Raw genomic sequence first — 10,236 nt, 5'->3', positions numbered from 1 at the left:
ACCTTAATCTAGACACTCGAAAATTCAATATTGGGCAAAATGACTATTTTTCCCCTAGACTTTCATAAAATGACCATTTTACCCCCATGCTCAAAAATCAAATTTTATTCAATTTCTTCATATCATAAGCCAAGCTGAACCCTTTTTACTCTTATTGCAATCCAAAATTTCTACTATTTCACACATTTATCACTTATTTTACAACTTATACAAAATGGTCTTTAGTTAGGGCTTCCTTGAAAACTTCTTCACAAAAGTTGTTTATTACACATCTAATACTCATATTCTTTCATAAAATTTCAGAAAACTACATGAACACTCTCATGGTAAAACCCTAAAATTTCAACCATTTTGCAAAATGGGCCCCACATTAGAAAGCTCATGCTTCAAGAGGTCCAAAAATGTAAAAATCATTAAGAAAACTATCAAAATCACTTACTTAAATGAGGGATAAGTTTCTGAAACTTTCAAGCTTCCCAAGCCCCTCTAATGGCTGATATTTCGATGGGAATAAAGAAAGAGTAAGGAGGAGAAAGGTAAATTTTTATTTTATTCAATCTATTCATTTAAGTCACCAACCCACTTAATTTTTTTGACTTTTCTATTTCCTTGTCTCTATGGCCGGTCATGCTATTTTAAAGGGTCTAATTGCCCTCTAAAGACCTCCAATAAGGTTCTCTAGCTATTTGACACCCTTAGCTATCAAAATAGGACTTTTGCACTTTATGTGATTTAGTCCTTTTTCGTAATTAAGCTCATAAACGCTAAAACTTCTTCGCCAAATTTTTCATGCACTAATATAAACATGTTATAATCTTAAAATAATAAAATACATTCTCTGACCTCAGATTAGTGGTCTCAAAACCACTGTTCTAACTAGGCCCAAAATTGGGCTATTACAATTCTCCCCCTTAGGGATTTTCGTCCCCGAGAATCTTACCGATGAACAAGTTCTGGTATTGATCTCTCATGGTGTCCTTGGGTTCCCATGTGGCTTTCTTGACTCCATGTCTATGCCATAAAACTTTCACGAGTGCGATACTTTTATTCCTCAATTGTTTGACTTCTTGAGCCAAAACCTTGACCTGCTCTTCACTATAAGTCATGTCCGGATAAATTGTGACCTCTATTCGCGCAATCACATGTGAAGGGTCTGATCTATATCGACGTAACATGGACACATGAAACACGTCGTGAATCTTTTCTAATTCTGATGCAAAGCCAATCGATAGGCCACAGGCCCTACTCTCTCGGTAACCTCATAAGGTCCCATGAAGCGAGGACTCAACTTGCCTCTTCTACCAAATCTGATAACTTTTCTCCACAGGGATACTTTCAAGAACACTCGATCACCCACTTGAAATTCAATCTTTTTCCGTTTCAAATCCGCGTAGGATTTCTATCTATCTGAGGCCGCCTTCAAAAAGTCGTGAATCACTTTAACTTTCTCTTCGGGCTCTTTAACTAAATCAACCCCATGAATCTGACTCTCTCTAAGCTCAGTCTAATATAAAGGCGTTCGAAAATTTCGCCCATAGAAAGCCGCATAAGGCTCCATCTTCACACTTGACTGATAACTATTTTTGTAAGCGAATTCAACCAATGGTATGTACCTTTCCCAACTACCTTGAAACTCGAGAACACAACACCGTAACATGTCTTCCAAAATTTGAGTTACTCTTTCTAACTGACAGTCGGTTTGTGGGTGAAATGCTGTGCGAAAATTGAATTTAGTTCCCAATGCCTCTTATAACTTCTTCCAAAATCTTGACGGAAATGAAACACCCCATACTCGTAACCCATGCCGGGCGGGGTACGAGATATTACCTATACTTACTCTCATGCATACAAACAATCTCAAGTCACTAAGACTCGTTCCAAATTAACAAATTTTCAATTTCTACTTTAAACTTCTTATTATGGGCCTACGAGCCCCAAGTTGATTGTTGAAAACTATTCGGAACCATTCCGGGTCCTTAAACCAACCTTAAGAAATTTGCCTTTAAAACAGGGCATACACTCGTGTGGAAGAGTAACATGCCCATGTGACCATTTCGACATGGTAGTGCTCATGGCCGTGTGATTCACACAGCCTAAGCACCCTGGGACACGACCGTGTAGAATTAATTCTAATTCACAACTACAGGGGTTTTCACATGTCAAGACACACGCCAGTGTCAATGGCCCGTGCCCCTCACATGGCCAAGACACACTCGTGTCCTAGCCCATGTGCAAAAACATGGACATTCTATTTCTAACATCAGCATGCTCATAATGTCACACAGCCAAGGCACACGCCCGTATACTGGGCTGTGTCCTCTACATGGCTGAGACACACGGCCATGTTTCTGCCCGTGTGTTTAAAACCATACATACTGAATTGAAATTTTTACATGCATGGGACACATGGCCGAACCACACGCCCATGGGGCAGACCGTGTGTCACACACGGCCTAGACACACCCCCGTGTGCCTACCTGTGTGGATAGTATAAAGCTATTTACCAAGTCTCACTGCCACCCTTACATATATAGTTCCATACAAATACCAACCAATATCGAAACAAGTATAACTCCTATAACTAAATCAGCCATAATAGACATTCATTCAACCATGAGAATGTATCTTTTATAAATTCAAAACGAATATTATTGTCATTCAAAGCTTAATACAAATTAAAGGGTTTCCAACCCAAGCCAACAGATTTGGCCAATTTTCAAGGACACAAAATAATAAAATCTAAGTCCTATACATGCTATGTTCAAAAATATAAATCCAACTATACCAAATGCTTCGGTTAATAGTGTGATCGACATTTATGAATTTTAGAATACTTGAGCTAGTTAGGCGACACTGTAAGGAAATGGAAAGGAAAGGGAGTAAGCATAAAAGCTTAGTAAGTTTCATATAACTAAGTACACAACAATAACATTTTATCAATGATCTACAAGCTTATGATACCAAACTAGGCATAAGCATAACTTACTCATTACCATCCATACTAGTCACATATTGTTCAATAAGCTCATATCTCAAACGTACCAATAGGTTCCTGTACCATTCACAATACGATTATACTTTCCCTATTAGCTTAAGAACATAACGTTCACCGTTGAACCATTTAGAACACTACCGAATATTCATTAAGCCTCAAATGTGGGTAAAGTGTCGATGCCATGTCCTAGACATGGTTTTATATTGGCTCACATCTCAAGTTGATGTCGTGTCCCAGATATGGTCTTACACTGACTATCATCTTGTAGTTGATGCATGTCCCAGACATGTCTTATACTGGCTTACGTCTCGAGACCGATGCATGTCTCAGACATGTCTTACACTAGCTCTCGTCTCAATGTTGATGCCATGTCCCAGACATGGTCTTACACTGGCTCTCATGATGTGGCTGATGCATGTCTTAGACATGTCTTACACTAGCTTACAAACAAATGACCCAAACGTCATGGCATGAATATCTGATTTCCTTCCTAAGGTTACAACGGAATTTCCACTATCTTAATTTTCATTATACATTCTCGATTTCACAACCAAACCATTCATGCTATATTAACTCAATACAATTCAATACATACAATAACAACGTAGATGTATTATTTACATACAACTTACCTCGGATTACAAAATGTACACGATAAGTCGGTTTAGTCGATTTGCTTGGCTTTTCCACTGTCAAGGTTTGGATTTGGAAATTCTTGATCTAAAATAGAAAAAATGCACTCATTTAATTATTAAATAAAATTAAGCAATTAAAAATTCACATCTTCGATAAAATGACCGTTTTGCCTCTAAACTTTGGCAAAATGACCATTTTACCTCTATGCTCGAAAATTAACTTTTATCGAATTTATTTGCATCTTAAGCTTAGTTGGACACTTTTTACTCTTATAGCAACCCCAAATTCTCTCTATTTCACACATTTATCACTTATTTTACAACTTGTACAAAATAGCCCCTTTAGGTGTTTTCATGGTAACAATTTTCATAAAAGTTGTCTATTACACAACTAAGACTCATATTATTCCATAAAATTTTAGAAAACACCCTAAATGATCTCATGGAAACACCTTATACCTTCAACCATTTTGCAAGATATACCCGTCATTTGAAAGCTCATGCTCCAAGGGTCTCAAAAATGCAAAAATGATCAACAAAGGGTATGGAAATCACTTACTGTGAGTCAAATAAGTAGCTGACAAACCCCCTTCAATGGCTGATTTTTGGTGATGTATGAGAGAAGAAAAGAAAAGATGACAACTTTTCTTTAATTTACTGAATTTGCTAATGTCATCAAAACCTAACACTTTGACTAATTGATTTCCTTTTCTCATGGTCGGCTATGCTTTCTTGTAAGGGTCTAATTGCCATTTAAAGACCCCCAATTTTGGTTCTCTAGTTATTCAACACCCTTAGCTATCAATTCAAGGCTTTTTCACTTTATGTGATTTAGTCTTTTTTCACAATTGTGCTCACAAGCGTTAAAATTAACTCACCAAATTTTTCATGCACTCCTATAATCATACTATGACTCTAAAATAATAATAAAATAATTTATTCGACTATGAATTTGTGTTCCCGAGAACACTATTTTGACTAGCCCCAAAATCGAGCTGTTACATTTCTTGACTCCATAGTCTCCTCGGGTTCCCATGTGGCTTCCTTGACTCCATGTCTACACCACAAAAATTTCACAAGTGCAATACTCTTATTTCTCAATTGTTTAACTTCCCGGGCTAAAATCTTGACTTGCTCTTCTTGATCGCGTGATTTCGTTATAGGTTTTAAATATTTATCATTACTCGTTCTTGAACTAACTATTATCGCGAAGTAAGCAAGTGTACCTATCGAATAGTAGTCTAGTTTTAGCAAGACCAGATTGTCAAACCCAAAAGAACTAAAAGTACTAGTAATGACTGTCTTTTATTATCTAGCCTAAGAATAAAGAGGTTTTGTTTTAATTGACTAATTATCTAAACAAAGAACGCACATAGAAAAGAATTGGGGAATTGCTTTTGGAAAAATCGATTGACTTAAGACAATACCTAAGGAAAAATCCACCTAGACTTTACTTGTTATTCTAGCTCTGAATCGGACGATTTATTCATTCAACTTGTTCCGTAGAGATCCCTAAGTTATGTTATTATTCCTATTCAAGACTAATAACGTCAAATCCCTAGATTGAATAACTGAGACTTTTCTCTAATTAACACTCTAGGGTTGCATTAACTCGATCTATGGATCCCCTTATTAAGTTTCACCCTAATCCGGAAAAATCTTGTCACCCTATATCTAGGCGCGCAATCAAATCCGCTTAATTATGACAAAAGTACTCTTAGACAGGGTCTATTCCTCCTCTGAATAAGAGCATGTCTTGAATCAGTATCCTGAGATATCAAAATAAGAATTAAGAACAAGTTAAATATTTATCATACGATTCAGAAAATAATAGCAAGATTCGTCTTAGGTTTCATTCCCCTTAGGTATTTAGGGGTTTCAGTTCATAACTAAATAAGAAAACATCTCAGAAGAATAAAGAATACAAAACATAAAGAAAACCCAAAACTCCTGAAGGGAAATTGAGGAGACATCTTTAGTCTTGATGATGAATATAGCTTCTAAGATGGATCAATCGACTTTCTTGGAGTAATTCCTTACCCCCTATTCTCTGTGTCCTTTTTCTTCCTCCTCTAGGGTGTATTTATAAGCTTTGGAATGCCAAGAAGCCCTCAAAAGTGGCCTTTTTCGAATTAGACTTATCTTGGGCTCGGTAGGGACACGCCCGTGTGTGATTACTTCAGGCCGTGTTCAAGCCTGCCAAATTAACACGGCCGGTGGTTTGCCCGTGTGAATCATGCTTCGATTCTGCCAATTTGACACGGCCATGTGGGCTACCCGTGTGAGGAAGTCCAGGTCGTGTTGAGTTCGTACTTTGGCCCATTTTCCCTATTTTTGGCCCGTTTCTCGTTCCTTTCGCTCTCTGATGCTCTCCTAAGTATAAAACATGAAATTAAAGCATGAGGAGCATCGAATTCACCAACTCTAATGAGAAATCATCCATAAAATGCATTAAACATCGGGTAAAAATATGTATAATTGACGGTTTATCAAATACCCCCACACTTAAGCATTTGCTTGTCCTCAAGCAAAATTCTCAACTCATAATCAAAATAAATTCTCCTCAACATATAATTTCTATTGATAATATCTTAAACTAATCCATAGGTAATCATACATTGAGAATTCAACTAAAAGGATATAAAAGTTTCAAACATTCCAAGTTGAGTATTTAGTCATGCAAACTTAGGTGCTTCCCTTCGTCTAAGTAATTACCTTTGATTCAGAATATCACAGAGCTTGACATCCTCACTAAAGGTTCACTCAAATCACTCGACGTGTTTAAAGACAATAAATGAAGTACTCGATAGTCAATAATGAAAAGTCATTACCATAGGCTTGCATGAAAATCAAATCTTTACCATTATAGATACATCAATCAAAAGGTCTTTAGAGGGTTGTAGTGAGGCTTGGTTAGAGGGGTATGGTCACAAGCTGAAAGAAAGGGTTAGAATCGAGATTGAATTGAAAAATTACCTAACTAGAAAAATGGTTAATCTTCACTTGCGTGCAACAGAGCTTTTCTCAGAATATGAAATTACAGATATGCATACATAGTTTTTTTTCTTTTAAGAACAAGTTACATAATATAGACTAACTATTAAGAACAAGACATAGCTAAACAATTTGTTCAATTCAAATCTCGACAAAAATAGAGATTAATTTAGGGGATTTCAACAATAATGGGTTAAGGGTTAATATTAAGGTTAATACAAGAAATGGCTTGTTAGGCTCAAGGGGGTTTACTAGGGGTTAATCGTGAGGTAGGCTTTTCATGACATGAGTGGGTTAATCCTAAGTGCCCTAATCGTTTTGATATATCAAATCAAATGGTGTGGTCTCGACATGCATAATCAAGCAAGTTCTAGAATAACAGTTCAATATTGACGCACTCAAAGTAATAATAAAAGTGAGCATGAAAGAATTACAAGATGCTCAAAAGGCTCAAAAATATCACAAAAATTATGGCTTTTTGATGTTAAAAACTTGTGAATTCCAATTCAAAGTAATACCTAAACTTTGGGGAAACAGCCTAAGATTTTAAATTCTTAAAAATCAACTTATCATGCTTGATTCTCTAATGTCTTAAAGTTTAAACAACTAATGCATAAATCCCTATGTTTTAATTCAAGATATATCAATAAAAACCATAAAACAATTAAAATTTATCCTAAATATGATATGAGATCTTTTTAAGAGAACAAGGCAGTCATTCAGGGATTTTTCTGATAATGAAATAAATACCCCCACACTTAAGCTGTATATTGCCCTCAATGTACAAAGATAGATATTAGAGTATAAAAATAAGATAGGGAGAGAAGTGAAACTTCCTGTATTAAGAATGGATGATATTCTTAGATTGATGAGATCGAGTATTGGAGATAATTCTGGATGGCAAGCTTGACTCCAAGATCGTGCCGCACGGCCGTGTCTGGCGTAGTTCACTTCTCCCACGGTCATGTAGGTTGGCACACGCCCGTGTCATTCTAACAGGTTCATCCACGGTTCTTCCACACGGGCGTGTCGCATGCCCGTGTTGTTTTGGCAGGCTCGACCACGACCATGTCGCACGGCCGTGGCGTTTCATCGTAGCCCGTGTTTGGGGAAATTTTTGCCTTGTTTTCACACGGCCCTAAGCACGCCCGTGTGCTTGGCCGTGACTTTTTGGAAATCTGTATTCAAGAGCTCCGTTAGTAAGTTAGGTGTTGAAGACTAAATTTTAAAGAAGTTAATACAATGAGTGCTCGGGTTGCCTCCCAAGAAGCGCTTATTTATAGTCTAAGCTCGACTTACCTCTCTGTTGAATGATCAGGGTGGTTCGAGGAGTTTATACTCCTCATTCCTGCTATCAATCTTAAAATAAGGTTTTAAACGGGTGTTGTTTACCTTAAAAGTGCCGAACATGGGATGACTCACCTCCACCGTACCGAATGGAAAAATGCTGAGTACCGTAAGAGGGATTTCTTCATTTTGTTTGGTAGTGACAATGTGGGGATCTGCAGCATCTAATAAGACTTTATCACCAACCTTAAGTTGACTTGAAGAGGTATCAGGCTCGTTCTGGCGTAGTTTCAGTTTATCGTGTGTTCTCGATTTATGTGTTCGCCATTCATCTAGCTCCTCTATTTGCAACCTTCGTTCTTTATGAATAGAACCTCTAATATTGTTTGGGAGTGGCTCATGTACTTCCTTCAGACTTATTTCCTGCAAAGTGGGTTGTATCATGTGTCAGTTTTAATAGAAAGTTTTAGACAATCACCTTCAATTTCCGGTGTGTTGTCAGAATTGCGAGCTTGAAGGGTGAGTGTTTCGTCTCCTACGCGAATCATGAGCTCACCTATGCCAACATCAATAATTGTTTTAGCAATTGCTAAAAAGGGCCTTCCTAGGATTAAAGGAGTATTACTATCCTCCTCTATGTCTAAAACAATGAAGTCAACTAGAAATATAAATTTATTGATTTTGACTAGCACATCTTCAATAATACCCCTAGGAAATCTTATAGTTTTATCTGCTAATTGAATGCTCATCCTAGTCTGTTTGGGTTTCCCGAGACCTAGTTGCTTGTACATTTTAAAAGGCATGACGTTGATACTATCCCCTGAATCAGCTAATGCATTATTAATATCTAAACTACCAATTAAGCAAGGAATTGAAAAACTCCCTGGATCTTTTAGTTTGTTGGGTAGTTTATTTTGGAGAATGGCTGAGGAAACTGTGTTCAGCTCCACATGCGATGCCTCATCCAACTTCCTCTTATTTGCTAAAAGCTCTTTTAAAAATTTCATTGCGTTTGGCATCTGCGATAGAGCTTCAATAACCGTAAGTTAATATGTAATTTTTTTAAGAGTTTAAGGAATTTACCAAATTGCTCATCTGAGAGGTCTTTCCTTGTTGCGTTGGGGTATGATACACGAGGTTTTATATTTAACATTTACTAATTTGTTTGTATTTTGATCTACCTCACCTTGACCTTTGCTTACCACAGTTTCTTGCATCAATTCTAGCTCAGTCGCAATGAATCCTTCCTTATCTTGAGTACTAATTGCGTTGAGGTGTTCATTGGATTAGGTTTAGTATTACTTGGTAAGCTACCTTGTGGTCGTTCGGAGATTAGTTTGGATAGCTGGCCTATCTGAGTTGCAAGCCCTTGGATCGATGCTTGTTGATTCTTAAGTGATGTCTCGGTATTTTGGAAACGGGTTTTTGATACCGAGATGAATTTAGAGAGCATCTCTTAAAGGTTCGGTTTCTTCTCTTGTTGATAAGGTGGCTGTTGAAAACCCTGAGGATTTTGTGACTTTTGATTCCCTTGACCACCCGAGGAGAAATTTGGGTGGTTCCTCCAACCTACATTATAAGTATTACTATATGGGTTATTTTGAGATTTGAAGTTATTGTTACCCATATAGTTGACTTGTTCCTATTCGGTTGTAGGATTGAAGGATTGATATTCTGTATGCACACCTCCTCCACTTGAGTCACACCTCATTACTGGATGTACCTGCGTAGAACCAAGTAAACCATCAATCTTTTTATTGAGAAGTTCTACCTGATTTGACAATATAGTAATTGAGTCGACGTTATAAACGCCGACTGTTTTTGTTGGCTTAGACCTCATAACTTGCCACTGATAGTTTTTCAGTGAAATTTCTTCAATGAATTCATAAGCCTCTTTAGGTGTTTTGTTGTTGATAGTTCCTCCAGCAGCTGCGTCAATCATCTGTCTTGTCGAGGGATTCACACCATTGTAAAACATTTGAACTTGCAGCCATAGAGGTAACCCATGGTGAGGGCACCTTCGCAATAGATCCTTGTATCTCTCCCATGCATAGTAAAGTGTTTCTAAGTCCATCTGCACAAAAGAAGAGATATCATTATGTAACTTAGCCATTTTAGCCGGCGAAAAATATTTTAGTAGAAATTTTTCGGTCATTTGTTCCAAGTAGTGATAGACCCTCGTGGTAACGAGTTCAACCACTATTTAGCTTTGTTTCTCAGTGAAAAAGGGAATAACCGAAGGCGAATGGCATCATCAGAAATGCCATTAATTTTGAAAGTGTCGCAAAACTCTAGAAAATTCGCCAAGTGAGTGTTGGGATCCTC

At 37.3% G+C, this 10,236-nt stretch overlaps 1 non-coding gene across 1 annotated transcript; it reads left to right on the top strand.

Annotated features, from left to right (window-relative positions):
* Positions 1 to 9,911: 9,911 nt before the first annotated feature.
* On the top strand, positions 9,912 to 10,017 carry LOC121205295 (small nucleolar RNA R71). Its single transcript, XR_005900379.1, has one exon. It is a non-coding gene; the product is annotated as a small nucleolar RNA R71 (small nucleolar RNA).
* Positions 10,018 to 10,236: the final 219 nt, after the last annotated feature.

This window comes from Gossypium hirsutum, chromosome A08, assembly GCF_007990345.1.
Source record: "Gossypium hirsutum isolate 1008001.06 chromosome A08, Gossypium_hirsutum_v2.1, whole genome shotgun sequence".
NCBI lineage: Eukaryota > Viridiplantae > Streptophyta > Magnoliopsida > Malvales > Malvaceae > Gossypium > Gossypium hirsutum.
This window is presented reverse-complemented; position numbering and strand designations above follow the sequence as displayed.